Source organism: Vanessa cardui, chromosome 12 (assembly GCF_905220365.1).
Source record: "Vanessa cardui chromosome 12, ilVanCard2.1, whole genome shotgun sequence".
Taxonomy (NCBI): Eukaryota; Metazoa; Arthropoda; class Insecta; order Lepidoptera; family Nymphalidae; genus Vanessa; species Vanessa cardui.
Window position 1 is genome coordinate 2277320 of NC_061134.1, and position 19434 is coordinate 2296753.

The window sequence follows — 19434 nt, forward strand, 5'->3', positions numbered from 1 at the left end:
AAGAAGAGGATTTGGATCATATTCTACCACGCTGTTCCAATGCGGGTTGGCAGAATGCACATGTGGCAGAATTTCGAAGAAATGCAGATTTTCTCACAATGTTTTTTGATTCATCGCCGAGCACGAGATGAATTATAAACACAAATTAAGCACATATATATAGTGGTGCTTGCCTGGGTTTGAACCCGAAATCGTTGGTTAAGATGCACGCGTTCTAACCTCTGGGCCATCTCAGCTCATAAAAAGAATGATGAACATTTATAAGCAGCGTTTAATTAGCTACACACTATAAAGCGAAAGCAATTGCGACGGTTCTTGTTATGTCCAATAGATAAATAATGGCTTTCTCAATTTTTAAATATTATCGTATCTGCTTAGATGTGTCATCTGTGTTGTTATTAGATTTTATTTATATATAATAGCTAGCTAGACCCGCCCCGGCTTCGTACGGGTGCAATACTGATATTCAATATAATACTACAGATTTATTTTATTTCGACATTATATTAGAAACTTCTAAAATTATCAGTGCTTCTTAACTTTATTGTTCATTTATTATAAACAAAAAACCTTTGCTTGAATCACTCTATCTATTAAAAGAAAACCCAATCAAAATCCGTTGCGTATTAGAGATAAGCAAGCATAGGGACAGCAGCGATAAACGACTTTGTTTTATACTATGATAATGATGAAACAACTAGATCTAAAATTGGTGAATTACATGAATCAGCGTGAACGGCCTTAACCTTTTATATTTCTGTAAGACGAGACTATTAAAGCATCTTCGATGTTAAATAATCACATAATCACCAGCTTCAGGTCTTGTGCCATTAAGTGCGTGGAATTGAATGGGTCTATCGTTCCATCTGACCATCGAACTTCTATTTATTACATCAACTATTACTACGATATTTTAGTTCGTAGACGATGAACTTTTCGGTTTTTCGTTTGGTCATTTCGGTTACCCCTTGGGAAAAGGTATTCTTTAAAAGATTAATCGTTATTATTGATATTAGTAATATGTTATGAAATGTAAACAAGCTGAAATTCGATTCGAGAGTTTATATATTTTACCAACAAACAGCAATACCGACTAGCAGTGAGCCAGTGTAACTACAGGTACTTAACATCTTAGTAATCAAGTTTGGTAGTTGATATATATGTAAGGAATTGTTAATATTCGTGAGCACTTACTATCAGGTGACCCAGCTTACGTAAATTATAAAATAAATCTTTCACCATTGCTTTTTCGTAAAGTAATCTGATAACTTAACAAAAATTGACAATAAAAATACTTCAATCTATACACTTACTGTTGATAGAGAAAAACTACAGAGTTTTTTGTCGAATCTTCTCGATATATTCTACATTTCAATCCGCCAGTAACTATACGTTTAATACAACTTTTTAAACGACAACTCATAAGTCTTCATAAAAACCTACTCGAATAAAGTTTATTTTGATTAGATTAGATTAACCATTGTTATTTATCTTGAATACAATTATAGAATTTTATTATTATACATTTCTTTGTTTTATTTTATTATCACGGAACCCATAACACGGAGCAACATTAAATTAAGGGACTCGACCCTCGGTACCAGCTATCATCACGATAACTACGATCTCTCTTGTTCATTCTGTTGAATTTATATATTATAGCTTATGTTAATAATAAAATGACAACAACAATATATATACCTATTTTATAAATCCTTGGAATTAGAACACACATATATGTTAATAATATTACAGTGATAATCGATATTGAAAAGCGTCGGTAATTTGATCATATCATATGTAAATACATAAATATTTGTAATTAAAATGAATACATATTGGACGACATTATATACATTATTCTCATCACAATGTAATGGCTAAAGCACTTGTGTTATGGAAAATCAGAAGTAACGATGGTGCCACAAACACCCAGACCCAAGACAACAACAATAGAAAAGTAATGAACTTTTCCCACACTTACTCGGCCAGGAATCGAAACCGTGGCCTCTGAGAGTGTACCTATAATAATCAGCGTACACACCACTCGATCACGGAGGTCGTCATTGAATGATACCTTTTTTTTATTATATAGGTTGGCTGACGAGCATATGGGCCACCTGATAACTGATGAGTGGGTGGTACCTACCCAGACTGGCTTGCACAAAGCCCTACCAACAATGCAATATCATATTTAAATAAATAAATATAATTGCAATTATAGATGCGATGTAATACAATTTTCATTCATAATTTTTTTAATAAATAGCATCACACGCGATTTCGTTCGAGTTTGAATTTAACAAAAAACAGTTATTATTGTAGTCTAAGCTACTTTTTGTTACCCTGTAAAATAAATGGAAAAATCTTTAAACCCAGACTATAAGTACTCACCAATGATGTTGCTTTCTACTATTAAAATAGATTCGAATCTTTACCTCCTTATAATATATGTATGTCGGCGACAAAACACGAATTTAAAAAAACATGTGTCCAGAAATGATTACTTTATTAATTTAAAAATGTTTGAATGTTAAATTAATATTTTTTAGTGAATTGTGAAATGTTAAACTGTGTTCGTTTAAATCATGTTTTTAAAAACGGGCTCGGACATACTTCTTCATATGTATAGTCATACAAACTTATAAAATTCGGAAAAACAATTCACTTATTTTTATATACTTTTCTGTTAAAATATTAGAAGAATTATTTTTAGGGCTTTATTACTTTTCTTTTTATTATTTTACTGTCTATAATAAACTGCCGGGTTAAGCGATTGTTCCATTCCCCACCCTGAGGCGGATCGCATTCATCCTCCCGTCAAACCATATGCCTCCGCGTTACGATTTTACTTAGAAAGAGTTCGACCCAGTCAATCGATGTACTCGTATAATCCTTTATCATAGTCATTTTATATTTCAGATTTTACTTTCTTTTTTCCGACAAAGCGCAAAAATTACTTAGTAATTCAATTAATATGGAACGCTCATAATATTTTCGTTGACATACCCCAGTGGTTAGAATGCGTGCATCTTAAACGATAATTTCGGATTCAAATCCAGGAAAGCACCCCTGAATGTGCTTAATATATGTAATATGCTATAATTGGTGGTGACGGAAAACATCGTGAGGAAATCTGCATGTGTCAAATTCTTTCACGAAAGTCTGTCATAGGTGTATGCACCAACACGCATTGGAGCTGCCTGGTGGAATATGCCTTAGCCTAGTAGCAGGAAATTTACAGGCTATTACTGTGTTCACATTATTTTAGCTTATATTTTCAGATCGTATATACAATTTAGTATGTTGTTTGAGATATAAGGTAATACGTTAAAGTAGTCTGATATATTATCGGCTCAGGTGCTTTCATTCCATCGCTGTCAAAACACAAATATAATACATACACAAAAACTTAAAATATTGGTAGGTTAGACAACCGTCTTCAAATCAACAATGTACATATGTATATAATAATGTGTGGGATTATAGCGAGTGAGACGTTTTAAAAAATATTGATACTCCTTAATTACTTCGGAATAAAAATAAACACGTACTTCGTCGGTTTAAGTTCTTGAAAACGGTCTAGTGTCATAATTTTTACAATGTATTCCTATTCAAAATTAAACGAACGAGAGTAAACGAACTGTCATCGGTTATCATTATGGTAGATCCACGTGACACACTCTTGGCACGGACCTCTATTGAATTTTGTCTGTGCAACTTAGCAGCGTTGGCATGAACAAGTCAGAGCTATCCATGAGCTGAAAGTCTGTGTATTATTAAGAGCAAAATATAAAAATAAAGTAATTAATTAAATGAGGTTTACAACGATACTACTAAGAATATATTAAATGTTGAATAAGAGTAACTACTGAGTTTCTTGTCGGTTCTTCTCCGTAGAATCTACTTTCCGAAACGTTGGTAGCTTCACTTAATTGTAAAATGACGATTCAAAAGTGCTTGTAAAAGCCTACTTGAATAAAGTTTATTTTCATTTTGAGTTTGAATATTGTTTAAAAATTTCTACACCCTTAACCAAAAATTGGAGATAATGAAATGTCCGTACTCACAGACATTTCACTCAGTATGTACGACAAAAGTTTGTGCGAATTCTTTGTCATGTGGACCATTACTGATCGCTCGTTTATTATAACGCAACACTGAGTTACTGTGGCATGATCAACCTAACAATACGAAAAGACAGCTGGAGCATTATCTAATTTGGTGTACACAGTAACTGAAAGTAAATTATATTAACGAATAGTCTTAGTCGTATTGTCCTCGTTCGAATATAAAATTGCACCCATGTTAAAGGGCTCATTAATTTTAAATGTAACTACAGGTTCAAGGAACATAACATCTTAGTTCCCAAGGTTAGTGGCACAAGTTTTCCCGTCCACCAAATTATGCCAAAATAATGTAATACTTTTTAGACATCTGGAATATTACTAAATACTGGTTAAAAAAAACTGATAGAAATGTAATTGTTCAAAATTCATTTGTAAGATAAGAATTAAGGGCCTCCAGACCTCCAATCTGGTTCCATGGGACATACCACTGTAGGTGTAAACAAGTCAACAATGTCTAGTCAAAGCACGCTGTTTATTTTATAGTTTTATTGAGAACTTGGAATTCCATTCTTGTCAAAACATATTCAAGAATAAATAAAGTACAGCTCGGAAATCTACGAGGTAGTCTAGGTATCTAATAAAGATAGTCGGTTGACAAACAAATCAGAAAAAGTTTCAGAAGTATTTTTCCTTTTCTTTATTTATAGAAAATCGAGTCTGCAGTATTTTTTATAAATTATTCGTATCATTAAGTTTTCAATACTCTCAATACCGAACAGTTCTATAAAACCTAACTCCTAAATTATACTTTGTATCAACATAATAGTCAGTAAACGTTTTATTCTACGGAATGGAAGGATTCTCTCAGTCAGAATGGCTATCCTTATCGGAAAAATATACAAAGTTGATGATAACATTGTATCATTAGACACACGTAAAGCCACTTATAACTATTGTAAGAAAAACTTCGTTATCATAAACTATTAACGATAATTTAGCAAATGTAACTACGTTTTTTTGCATCACTGGAAGCTATGTCCATTTCGGAAATTGATTTGTTTATTTATCAGGAATATCTACTTACTATTATTTGTTAGTGTGTGTTTTATTACGTTAAATAAGATAGTGTGTTTTATTGTATTAGATTATGAGATAAAATAGCTTTCATTTACTTCATAAACGTCATCTATATTTTCGTTTTGATCATTATTGTCACAACTTCAATCATCACCGCAACAGCCCATAAATTCCCCACCTCTGGGGTAAGGCCTCCCCTCCCTTTTAAGGAGAAGGTTTGGAACATGTTCCACCATGCTGTTTCAATGCGGGTTGGTGGAATACACAAGTGGCAGAATTTCTTATGAATTTGGTCACATGCAGGTTTTGTCACGATGTTTTCCTTCACTGCCGAGCACGAGATGAATTCTAAACACAAATTAAACACACGAATATTCACTGGTGGCTGCCTGGGATTATCGTTTAAGATTCGAGCATTCTAACCACTGGGCTATGTCGTCGAAAATATTATAAGCGTTCCATATTAATTGGATTACTAAGAAATTTTTGCGCATAGTCGGGAACAGCAAAGTAAAATCTGGAATATAAAATGACTATGATAAAGGATTATACACGTATATCGATTGACTGGGTCGAACTCTTTCTAAGTATCATCAAGTAGCAATCATCGGTTGCGATATACGCGTTCTAACCACTGGGCCATCTCAGCTTTTTAATTAATTTTTTTTTATTTTATTTTTTCACTTGGTGATAGGGCTTTGTGTAAGCCCGCCTGTGTAGGTACCACCCACTCATCAGTTATTCTTCCGCCAAATAATAGTACTCAGTATTGTTGTGTTCCGGTTTGAAGGGTGAGTGAGCCAGTGTAACTACAAGGCACAAGGGACATAAAATCTTAGTTCCCAAGGTTGGTGGCATTGACGATGTAAGGAATAGTTAATATTTCTTACAGCGTCATTGTCTATGGGTGATGGTGACAATTTACCAGCAGGTGGCTCATATGCTCATCCGCTAAGCTATTCCATAAAAAAAAAACAAATAATCATCACCGAAATCGTTATCTTCATTTCATGTTGATCGTCATCTTTCACAGCCAGACTTTCATCATATTACTAATATTATTATTAAGTAATCTCTTCTTGGATTGTGATTGGTGCAACAGATGTCCATAATGTACAGACCACTTAATAATTATCTAAACTACCAACTATTTAGGAAACTATTCGAAAAATGAATGCCACATAGATAAAAATATTTTGCAACTGAAAAGAAAACAGTTTTGTCGACGTTACATGAAGCTTAATTTATTATGATCGTCCGATCATAATAGTGACAATTTTAAATTAATTATCAATATAAATTAATCTCAGAGCATACAGCTATTATATTAAACGAATGAAACAACGTGTCATCATGAATTAATTTTATCGATAATTATGTATCATTTTTATTGGAAGCGTTAATATCGCAATGATGAAAGCGTAGAGATGTTCAGTCGCATGATCGATCCTGTTCCCTTGGGTAATTGGCTTTCCGCTCTTAAAACAAGCTTTAAGTTTAAATAGGTTATTCTTTAAGTAAATTGCGGCACTTACATTCTTTTAAATTATAATAATCAATCAAGTCGCTGATCTGGCCCTTCACGGACTTGAGTATAATTCAGAAATTCCCCTAACAAAAAGGTTAGTTTCTTAAGCTTAATTCTGAGGTCTAAGTAGGCTTAGTTGTGAGCTTATAATTTATTTCGTGCTCTGGTTAGATAAACTCGTAATAAATATGAAATTTGTCTATTGAAATTCTGTAACTTATGAATTCACTAACCTTCTCCTCGATCGAGCAAGTGCTCACTATGGTGCACAGACGATCACGCTATAAGAAAAATTGTTCATCCCTTCCATCGCCCATGCGTGACCAAATTAAGGAATTAAGATGTTATGTCACTCGTGTCTGTAGTTACACTGGCTCATCCTGCAAATCGATACACAATAGTACTACATATTAGTATTTGGCGGTAGAATGTATGATGAGAGGGTGGCACCTACCCAAATGATATGTACAATGCCTAGCCAAAGAATGAGATAAAACAATAATACAAAGTGTTATTCTATATTGATGGCGATAGGTCTAAATGGCTCCAACCTTGCGCGAATTCTTAGTGGTCTTGTTTTTATTACACAATAACTGTTAAGTGAAAGGTATACTAATAGATTTAAACCGCCTTTTATTACCCTAGAATAGATGACCAAATTCATTTCACAGGAGTTATATTTGATATTTTATTGGAGATAAAACCAAGTTGAAATAAAAAATAAGTTTTGAATTTAGAACATTTTGTTGATATGGATAAATGAACTGTTACTGCTACTGTTTTTATATATAAGTCTACAAATTAATAATACATAGAGTGATACAATTAACTCTGCATACAATTCTGTCGTGTTCAAATATTGTATGCGTTAATTGAGTATTATTGTAAATAATTGGGGGATATTAATTACACATAGTAACAATTGAATAGGGCTGAGTTGGATTCGTGCAACAAGCTTTGCATTCTAAACTTGGAATTGTATATAAATCATATTAGTTTTAAACAATAGTCTGTTAATGTCCTGATGCTTCGTATGTTTTCTTTTTGCGGAGGTTTGGAGCTTTTTCCATTAGAATTAGAATTAAAAGAAGTAGAAGAATTAGACATATGCAGGTGTCCTTCCTACACCGTTAAGTATGAGCTGAATTATAAACACATATTAATCATATGAAATATATGGTTTGAACCCTGGATGAGGTTTGAACTGACAATCATCAGTTGAAATGCACGCGTTGTAGTCGCTGGATCACCTCAACTCTATATTATATTATGTAATTTTGTACTGAATCATTATGGTTTGTAAGTGTTTATAAATCTACGACATATAGGTAAATAGGTACATGAGTCACGATTAGTAAAAGGATACTCTTTTGGTAGATAACAGAAGTCATTAGCTTCCACACTCGACCTTATTCCCGGGGCGATTTTTGATTAAGCCAGAGTCACGCAGAATTGCTGCCCGATTTGGTGTAGGAAAATGATATTCCTGTAATATATGCGTGAGCTTAATATTCGACCAAAGGTAATCGTGAAAAATATTACCCGAAGGCTTTATATATTTTATCAACGAAAAAACTACATGTATTAGAGTCCTTGATTGCTTTCAATTGTACGTCACATAGAAACAAACAAATATAATAATTATGGTCCTTCGAGCCGGGGTACTCCAGAAAATAAGCTTAACCCAACCGATCATTTAATAAGGCACGTGACTAAATGTTAGAGTACGAAGCAAAACTCTTTCAGTATTTTTAGAAGTTTATATGATATTAATTAATTCCGTAATTAGATTGATAGAGATTTCAAGTCTCAATTAGAAGTGGATTTGACTTGCCGTATATTTTTTTATATATGAGCCAAATTTGACACGTTTATGTCAAATAGGTTTTGAGCTATGAGGTGGTCAAAAGTGAAACCAAATGGCTCGTAAATTACACACTTTGTTGCTCGCCGAACTGGTGAGCTTACCTGACCTTGGCTGATACGCTACCACGTGTCTAGATTTCCTAACAACCCACACCAGCTTCGCACTGCAAATTATTTAAAAAAATGATATGACATAACCTTCATTTATACCCTACTCTGGGTAGCCCAAGAAAAAGCTTACTATCAGTTTCCTACTAGTAAAAAAGAAATAAGTATAATATGAAATAATGAAATAAAATAAGTAATGATTACAAAAAATCGTGTGAATTGAAAAGTATACAAAATAAGTTTTATTAGGAAGAGAAAGAGATATTAATTTCATCTCTTATTATTGGAAGCTCGCTCTACTTTTGGCTGCGTATATTATTTCCTCTACATACAAACAAATTTCACCTCTTTCATCAAAAGTATAACACCTCGCCTCATTGCCTCCACTGGAGACAGGAGGGCTGGTTCGTTTTTTGCCCAGAGGATCGGAATTGCGATTCAACGGGGAAATGCTGCTAGCATTCTTGCCACCATTCCACGCGGTCAAGATTTATACAGTAACTAGTTTTAGTTCATATTTGTATATAATATATATTTAAGCATTTAATGTTGTTAATTATTATGTTAATAAATTTATTATTTATCCTCTTTTTAATTACGGTATAGACGAACGACGACCAGGCGTTCGACCAGAAATGGGCACTTTACTAATCTACTTATTATATCTGTGCGAAAATACCCGGCCGTTGCTAATTCAATAGCTTGTACGTAATATTACTGATTATTATCAAAATACCGACAATATTTCGTGACTCAGCCGCATTCGTTTCGTATGACAATTTCTCTTTAAAATATTTTTTGTAAATACAAAATATTATCGTTTTATTCATTATATATTGACTACTAGCAGTGATCTTGATTCGCGCGTTTTTGAATTTCACGATAAATTTATTGTTCAGTTCGATCTTACTATAACTTATTTATTCTGTACTAGCTGTGCCCGCGACTTTGTACGCGTTTGAATTTAACAAAAAAAATTATTGTAGCCTAAGTTATTTCTTATTATATCAGTTATCTGCCAGTGTAAATCCCGTCGAAATCGATCCAGACGTTCCAGAGATTAGCCGGAACAAACCGACACACTGACAAAAATTGTAAAAAATCTTATTTTGATATGAGTACCGTGTGTATTGTAGTGCATTGAGTAAAAAAGGGTTCTTTTAATATTACAAACAGACACTCCAGTTTTATTATATTTATAGATTAGGCAGCTTTTGTAAGAGACGAGTGGCCATGCGCGATAGTGTTTGGACATCGCAGCGTGACTTTATTATTACTTTACATTTAATTGTAAAATAAAAGTAAGTTACCTCTTATAACATCAGCGAGATCAATCACCACTGAATTTTCTCGTACTCAATTTGTGTTTATAATTCATCTAGTGTTACGTGATGGAAAACATTGTGAGGAATGTGCATGTTACATGTGTACACGCTTTAGAGCAGCGTGGTGAAACATGCTCCTTAAAAAAGGAGAGAAGGCCTTAGCTCAGTAGTTGGAGATTTATATATACTGTTGCTATCTATCTTATGTAATATCTCGTATTATTAATGCAATGATTTATTGCGGAAAAACAAAAGGCTCGTTCGTCCATATTTCCACAGACATACATTTGTAACAATAAATTATAGGCTTCGTCCATTCGTACATTCTCTTATTTGGTATGCATAATTATATATTACTAGCTGGACACACGGCTTTACACGCGGTATTTATGAAATAAAAATTTCCAAATCCTGATTTTCCCCAATGGGGGTGAAGTTTCGTAAAATTTCTTAAGCGATGTTCTACACTCTATAAGAAACCTACTTGGAAAATTTTAAGTTTGTAGGTGTTATAGCTTCTGAGATATCATGATTGATCAATGAGTCGTATTTTGCTTTAACATTATCATCAAATCAAATCAAATCAAAATAAACTTTATTCAAGTACTTTTGAATCGTCATTTTACAATTAAGTGAAGCCACCACCGGTTCGAAAATAGATTCTACCGAGATGAACTGGCAAGAAACTCATTAATTACTCTTTTTCAACATTTAAAAAATACAAAGTCAAGTTAGTTTAATACAATTATTTAAATTAAAATATCCTGCTTGGAAGTCAACAGGTATTAATAAATCCACGCTTTTTAATCATCTATAATCATCATCATCATAACATAGTATATAACAAAGTCGCTTACTGTCCCTATATGTATGTTTACTGTCCCTATATGTATTGTATGCTTAGATCTTTCAAATTACGCAACTGATTTTAATGCAATTTTATAATGAGTAATTTGAGAGGAATATATTGTATATAATACATGGACATTATAGTAAAGAAACACTAATAACTTAAGAAATTTCTAATTGAAGATAAACAAATTCAGTATTATATTTAGTATCAATATTGCACCCGTGCGAAGATGGAGCTGGTCGCTAGTATATAAAAATAGATTATTTTCCAACATGACGTGTTATATGCCCGTATTTTTCTTACTTTAATAGAACATTTAAATGCAAAACATGAAATTCGCGTTTAGAAATAACTTAAAAGGAAACATACAGCGGTCGACAGTTTGAGAAATAGCGTACCGTACTTTTATTCACATATGCACTATAACAACTTACATACAAAATAAGCTTAAGCTGGTTTTAGAATATAATATTTAATAACTAAATATATCATGATAAAATTAAAAAAGTAAATTTCCCACTACTGGGATAAGGCCTACTCTTCCATTAAGGAGAGGGTTTGGAACATATTCCACCACGCTGTTCCAATGCCTGTTGGTGGAATGAACATGTGGCAGAATTACGATTAGACACATACCAGTTTCCTCACGATGTTTTCCTTCACCGCCGAGATGAATTATAAACTCACATTAAGCACATATATATGTGCTTGCCTGGGTTTGAACCCGTAATCATCGGTTAAGATGAACGCGTTCTAACCATTGGGCCATCTCAGCATGATATCATGATGATATTAAGATATTATTCAATAAATAACATTAAATGCTTAAATGTATACAAATATACACTAAATCTAGTTACTGTATAAATCTTGACCGCTTGGAATGGTGGCAAGAATGCTAGCAGCGTTTCCCCGTTGAATCGCAATTCCGATCCTCTGGGCAAAATACGAGCCAGCCCTCCTGTCACCAGTGGAGGCAACGAGGCGAGGTGTTATACTTTTGATGAAGCTTTTTGCACCACCACTCCAAGGGCCAAGCGTTTCGACAGCAAACTAAACTAACTAAATAATATATTTCGGACATATTTGTTTCAACAAATGAACAATTTAATATACTACTAAGTTTAGTAAGTAATTGTTTAAAATGAGCATATTTATTTAAAATCATATGCAAAATTATTTTAGGTTTATGAAATGTTAAACTACCAATTCGAGAGTAAATTCTACAAAGAGAAGGGCAAGAAACTCGGTTTTTATTTTTTTAATAGAATTTCAATTATTGTTGGGAATTATATAGGAACATATTTATAAAGCACAATAACAAATGCACATCATAAAATTACAAGTAAATAAATGTGAAAGTAACTCTGTCAGTCATGGTATCAAGGTATGAAGCAAGTTTGAACTCCAAAAAAAGACATGGACTAGTTTTTTCCTTGGTACATGACAACCAAGAATCTAAAACGCGAACGAAACCACAAGCAACAAATTTGAACGAATACGTCCTACCAATTAAAATAGAAAAGGAGTTGTTTTTCATTAATGAAAAACTTACAGTACGCGTTCCAACAGCAGATTAACCATCCGTATAATGTAAAAGGCTATTTCAAAGATTTGACATGAATGATATTAATTAGAACCGGCGGTTTTGTTGTTTGTTGTCATCATCTAATTACGTCACAAAGTTCCTCCCACACGAGTTTCCTTTCGGAGTTTTCCTTATTTCTTGATCACAAGTTAAGAGAAGACAAATCAGGCACTTTTGAAATACGGTATCCGTATTCAGACTTGATTAGATTCACGTGTCTAATGTATCTCAATTTAGTAACAGGAAAAGTATGTTTGTTAGTTAATTGTACGAGTATATTTCTTGATGTCGCCTCATTATGTAGTTATAACAAGTATACGTGTCGTATATCCTCAATCTATTTTTATAAACCGCAGCGAGTTACTACATGACTTTGCGTCATGAGTCGATATAGCCCAGAGGTTGGAACGCGTGCATCTTAACAGATGATTGCGGGTTCAAATCCAGACAAGCACCACTAAATATTTTTGTGCTTCATTTGTTTTTATAATTCATATCGTGCTTGGCGGTGAGGGAAAACATGCATGTGTCTAATTTCATAGAAATTCTGCCACATGGAGGAGTAATACCTTGTACTCCGTGGATGATAATGGATGATTCTAACAAAAACTTTAAAAAAAGTCGTAAACTAGATTAAATATTTTTGACTATTTAATGTTCCTGTTTACTCAAACCTGGGTTTTCAGTTTGGTATTTTAAACAATATGCTTGTTTGTTGACCGATATCCTTAAATCTAATTTTAAATAAGAAGGTTATATGTTTTGAAGTAAATCGAAATTGCTTAGTCTGTTTGTAATCAAATCAAATCAAAATATACTTTATTCAAGTAGACTTTTACAACCACTTTTAAATCGTCATTCAACAACTATTTTAGCTACCACCCACCTACCACAAATACTACGTATACATGTATATTTATATATGAATATATATCATAATAACATTTTTTAGTATTTTATCCGTCTACCAATTTTTTTCTGCTAATTTTTGGAACGGCTGGATCAGTTTTGACGAGACTTTCATTGCAAAAATCTGATGTCATAGGGAGTAACTTAGGCTACAGCAATAACTTTCTTGTTAAATTTAAACGCACAAAATACGCGGGAACATCTATTTAAATAAAAGAAAAGAAAAGATTCTATAATAAGATATAGATAAAAATAGATGTATATATGTTAGCTTGTCATTTAATTCCGTGAGATTCGTCATATTCAAAATATGACGAAACAAATAACGGGTCCTGGTCAGAGTAGCCCTTGTCATAAGTTATGTTGTCATAATAAGCATCATATTACGTACGTACGTGATTTTCGTATGTGATGTTGTCCAATATTTATTTTTATCTCAAAAGGCGGTTATAGCTTGCACGATACAAAATACCAAACAAAAATAAATATTTGGAAATTGCGAGTTTTATTTAATTTTTTACTCGCGACTCTCTCCGCCTACGCACGGGTGCAATACTGATAATAAACGTACTACATTTTTATTTTTTTTTTTTTTTTTTTTACTTTAAGTTAATTTTATTTCATATTTTGTCAGTTTATTATAATAATATTTTAATAATAATAATAATATTTATTTGGCAATAATAGAAGTACAGAAAATAAATGACACATACAGAGTACTTAGAAAAACATTTCACAATATAAGAGATTAATGACCCCATGCTAGGAAAATCCTGTGTTATGGGGAACATTCATCCGTCCACTACAACTAATTAAAACGACTATGTTTTCAAAGTAGAATACACATTTCATATTATAATAGCAGATAATATATATATACTTGTTTATTTATTTTTTTTATTTATTATTATTTTTATATATTTTTTTTTTGTGTCCCGACCAACGGTAAGATTTTGTTAAAAAGTGTAATATATGGTAATTATGTAAAAAGTAGGAAGTAAGAAGTATGTCTATTCGTGCGTGATAAGGTATGTATGAGAGTGGTTGTGGAGAGATGTGTGTGTGGGTGAGGTTGTGTGGGTGGGTTCGTGGGGTGTTGTGTATTTATTGAATTGTTGAATGTGGTATTTGTACCTGATAGCTATGGTAATAAGGTAATTAATATGTGTGTGACTGGGAATAATTGCGAAATTGATAGTTTTTGTTTTTTACTCCAGTTGTCCTTTATATGCTGGTTTAATAAGGTTTTCTGTTTCGTGATAGTCTAGCGACATTAGATATTCTTTGGTGTTGTTTTTGCATTGGTGCTTGTTTAATTTATGTAAGTTAAGTTTTGTGTGTAACTTGTTGTACAGTAGAGAGCTCAAGAATGGAAAATGACGTCGTGCGAAGGCTGTATTAACGTGGAGTTTCTCGCAAGCAGGAATTGGTCTTCTCCTTGGAGCGGAGCTGCTAATTTCAGGGGGCAACAGCGCAGCGTGTTTACGCATGATTGTGCGGAGGATGTAAAGCTGCCTCACTGTTAAGGTTTTATACTCCATATACAATTGACGAGTCGGATAATGGAACGGCTTTCCCATGAGAACCTTGATGACAGCACGTTGGGTGCGCTCCACCTTGAGAATTGCTGTCTTTGCAGTCCCTCCCCAGACCGTAATACAATACCCTACAATTGATCCACAAAGTGCATTAAAAACTACATTTAAGGTGTCAATGTGAGCCGATAGTCGAAGTTTTTTGAACACAAATATAAGTTTTCGTATGCGTGATGAAAGGGCTTGAAGGTGTGTTTTCCACGATAGGCAGGCGTCGAGTTGCAGTCCGAGATATCTTATCACTTTCACTCTGGTCAAGGCAGGGCATGTACAATTAATGCCCTGTGTGTCACATTGGTGTGCTTTGACTGTGATTGTGTGTTCTGCTGGTTGCACAGAGGGTCGAGAGGTAAACGTTATGAATTTAGTTTTGTCGACGTTTAAGGTAAGACTGTTCTTGGATAGCCAGAAAGTTATTTGCCTTAGAACTGCTTCCGCAACGTCTATTGCCGCCTGCCAATCATGGCCGTGTGTCACAATTGCCGTGTCATCGGCGTAGACCACTACGTGCGCCGATGGATGGGAGAGCTCACAGAGCTCATTTACGTAGATAGAGAAGAGTAGGGGACTGATCAGACTTCCTTGGGGCACGCCGAACTCAATCAACTCATCAGCACTAATGTAGTCTCCTATTTTGACACACTGTGATCGGTCGGAGAGGAAGCTCTTAAATATATCGAGAGCAATTCCACGTACCCCAATGGATTCTAACTTCGATAGGAGGATAGGAACAGAGATCGTGTCGAAGGCCTTCGAGAGATCTAGGAAAATGCCTAGGCACTTCCTTTTTTTGTCAATATTGTTTACAACACAGTTAAGTAGGTTGGAAACAGCATCTTCGGTGGAAAACCCCTTTCGAAACCCATATTGGTTTCGTGATATAAGTTTGTATTTGTTTACATAGTTGTTAAGGTTTTTATATAGTATTTTTTCCAGGATTTTGGAAAGAGCTGGAAGTACCGAGATAGGGCGATAGTTTGTGGCGCTGCCTCTGTCACCTGATTTGTATATAGGATGAACTAGGGCCTTTTTTAGGGCTCTTGGGAAAATTCCTGCAGACATAGAGAGATTGCAAATGTGTGTAATTGATGGAAGAAGTATGTTGCTAGCGGATTGCAATAGCTTGCACGAGATTCCGTCCCAGCCCGCGGAACTATCGGTACGGAGTTCCATAACCATTCGCTCAACCTCTTTTTCATCCGTCTCCAGTAATACCAATGAGTTGGGGGATGTTGTTGTTTTCCTGAAGAAAGATTGGGAGCAGTTCTGAGGAAGAATAATTTTGGTAGCGAGATTCGAATACATAATTTGTTTATTTACAACATCACATTAGAAACTTCTAAAATTATCAGTGTTTCTTTACTATTTTGTCCATGTATTATATACAAAATCTGTCTCAAAAATCAATCTATCTATTTAAAATAGCAATAAAATCCGTTGTGTATTTTCAAAGATTTAATAAGCATACGTAGGGACAGACAGCTGTATACATTTTGTTTCATATTATGTAATGATATTAATTTATATATTTAGAAGATGTGTAATGAATTGAGACTGGAAGCACTTAGTATTCCATGGGTTCACTGTGCCCTTCTGTCGTGATACTTTGAGCCGGATACTGGATACTTTGAGCGATTTTCGAAACTTGTATCACGGGCGTAGTTTTAAGCAATCCCCTTTTGCAATTAATTTCTCCTTTTCCTGGTCACGTTGCCATTAGTCAAATTTTGTAGGAATCTGTTAGCTCATCTTTGGAATACCTCTCCCTCTCCCTTCCAATAGGTACATATAAATAAAATAACCTCCTAGCCATATTTTATAAGCAGAAGTTGTAATCTTTATTAGCATAAAATTGTATGTGATTTGTATAAAATTGCCTTTAAGTTATATAAAACTTTGAAAGACCTATGTGTTCTATATAAGATTATAAATTAACATGTTTTTTTTTTTTAGTATTATAATTATTAGTCTCGTGAACAAGACATTCGTAGATCATGTCGAAATATCGAGCTGACCAAATAAATATAAAAAACATGGTAAATATCCCGTATTAAATAACTTTAGGAGAAAGACCACAGTGGCGTACACTTGGAGAGGCCTATGTCCAGCAGTGGACAAAAATGGGCTTAAATAAAACTAGTTTGAACGAATTTAAATCGCCTATCAGAGTAGGGTAGAGTCTACCCGTGACCACGAACGCTGTAAAGTGCTCGAAACGTCGGGATGATAAAAAACAATTAACATACGCGATTAAAATCCGTTCAAACTAGTTTTATTTCAATGTGTAATAATCGCGAAAATCTAAGACAACAAAAATGAGCTCATGATGATGATGATGAAATAACTTTAATAAATTGTTCTATATTATATTTATTTGTTTCAGGACATTACTACAAGAGACGTTTTTAATAACGGATCGCTGGCTAGACGACGAGTCTACGTTTCACGTTCCGAACTCGCTGAAGATAGCATTATAGTGAGTTTGTACATTTCCATTATTTAACAAGACCTGCTAAGTATAACAAAGGGTTTGTTACGTATTTTATACTAGCTGTGCCCTCGACCTTCTACGCAATTGAATTTAACAAAAAAATAATAATATTGTAGCAAAATGGGTTATTTTAATATTACAAATAGACACTCCAATTTCATTATATGTATAGATTACTATGCCTCATTGGTTGAATGACTGGCTTATAAACCTGCGAAGCTAGATCGATTGCGAATCTTACGTGGGACAAAAGGAAATTAATACTCTTTCTGTAAAAAAATAAATCCCCTTCTTTTTGGGTAAATAAAGTCCTACTTACCAATCTCATGGGCTTCTTTTACTCAGACGAGAAACATGGAGGGTAGCCAAACAAAACTAAAGAGAAGGTTATCGAGGCACAGGTAGGAATATTCTGATTTTTACTGGTTTTTTAAGCTATTGCATAGCTTCTATCGCGGGCCTTGAGCGCGGGGACCGAATCCAGAAATTCCGTAACGAAAAAACCTCACGCTCCCCACTCCGACGGGCCGTGCATCGTCTAACGTCGTTTCAGTTCGGCAGTCTTCGACACGGCGTTGTGTGCGTGCGATTAGACGTATTGTACGACTACGAAACTCGAATATTTATGTTTCTTATTTCAGTTATCATAAACCTATAGTTTCAATGATAAATACTCTTGAATAACCAACAGCTACTGTAAGATGATAAAACCCTATGTGGGTTTTATTTATTGCAAATTAATAAAAATATTTTAAACAATATTAACTTTTTATTTATTTAATAAAAGAAAAAAATGTTTTCTTATCGGTCACCACGCTCAAAAAGTGTAACTTGAATTAATATCAAAGAAAAAGAAATACTGCATAAATAAAATAAATAAATAAATATAATTTCATACAAGTTGATACAAAATACTATGCAATAGCTTTAACGCGGCAGTCCCCGAGTGCCACACGTCTTTTTTTTTTTAATAAATAAAATTTTAACAAAATGAAAAACCGACTTCAAACAAAACACTATTTTAAAACAAATGAATATGCACGAAAAAGTAATAAAAATAATTGCGTATTCAACATATTTTTTAGAGTCTTCCTAAGTTAAATGAAATGAAAAATATTAGACTACTTAAAAGTCGATTAACGATTATATCATGTAGTTATAGTTATTGGTATATTTGGAGCTGGTGTCTACCTTTCAAACAAAAAAAAAATTAAAATCGGTCCACCCAGTGAAAAGTTATGAGGTAACAAACATAAAAAAAAAAAAATACAGACGAATTGATAACCTCCTCCTTTTGGAAGTCGGTTGAAAAAAAGAATAAATCAAAATTTTAACAAAAAGAATAACCGACTTCAAACATAACACTATTTTAAAACAAATGAATATGCACTAAAAAGTAATAAAAATAATTGCGTATTCAACATGATGACAACAACAATGAAATGAAAAATATTAGACTACTTAAAAGACGATTTACGATTATATAACGTAGTTATAGTTATCGATATATTTTCATATGCATTACGTTTTCATATTCCTTTATTAGAACTGGACTTAGTTAAAATGGGACCACACGGGAAGCACTAGCTTTAACATAAAAAAAATACAAACTAATTGATAACCTCCTCCTTTTTTAAGTCGGTTAAAAAAATTTTTCCTCGAAAATAGAACCAAACACTTTACGTATAATGAAACTAAACTTCAACTAGAAAATGTGAGTGAAAATTTAGTCCGATTTAACGTTTTATTCATTTAACAGAACACTTAGCTAAACTTACATTTATAAGCAGCATCGCACTTCCCAACAATTCCGATGCAATTTATACCAACGCAAGTAGAATCAATATTGTTAAAGCAGTCTCGACGTCCAAGTACGATTCTTTTTCTTTCAAAGTTTCTTAGCATTTTCCAATATATTTATACTATAAATGAATAGGGTTAGGAAAACAAATAAATATTGGTCAACATCACATACATTACCCTGATCCCAATGTAAGTAGCTAAAGCACTTGTGTTATGGAAAA

The 19434-nt window shown here is 33.5% G+C and overlaps 1 protein-coding gene across 1 annotated transcript in view; it reads left to right on the forward strand.

Moving 5' to 3' along the window:
- Window positions 1–17309: 17309 nt before the first annotated feature.
- Window positions 17310–19434, forward strand: part of LOC124534483 (atrial natriuretic peptide receptor 2-like) — a 36497-nt gene continuing 34372 nt past the window's right edge. Inside the window, exon 1 of the mRNA XM_047110386.1 lies at window positions 17310–17395. The gene's annotated coding sequence lies outside the window, so the exon portion shown is untranslated. The remainder of the gene's footprint in view (window positions 17396–19434) is intronic.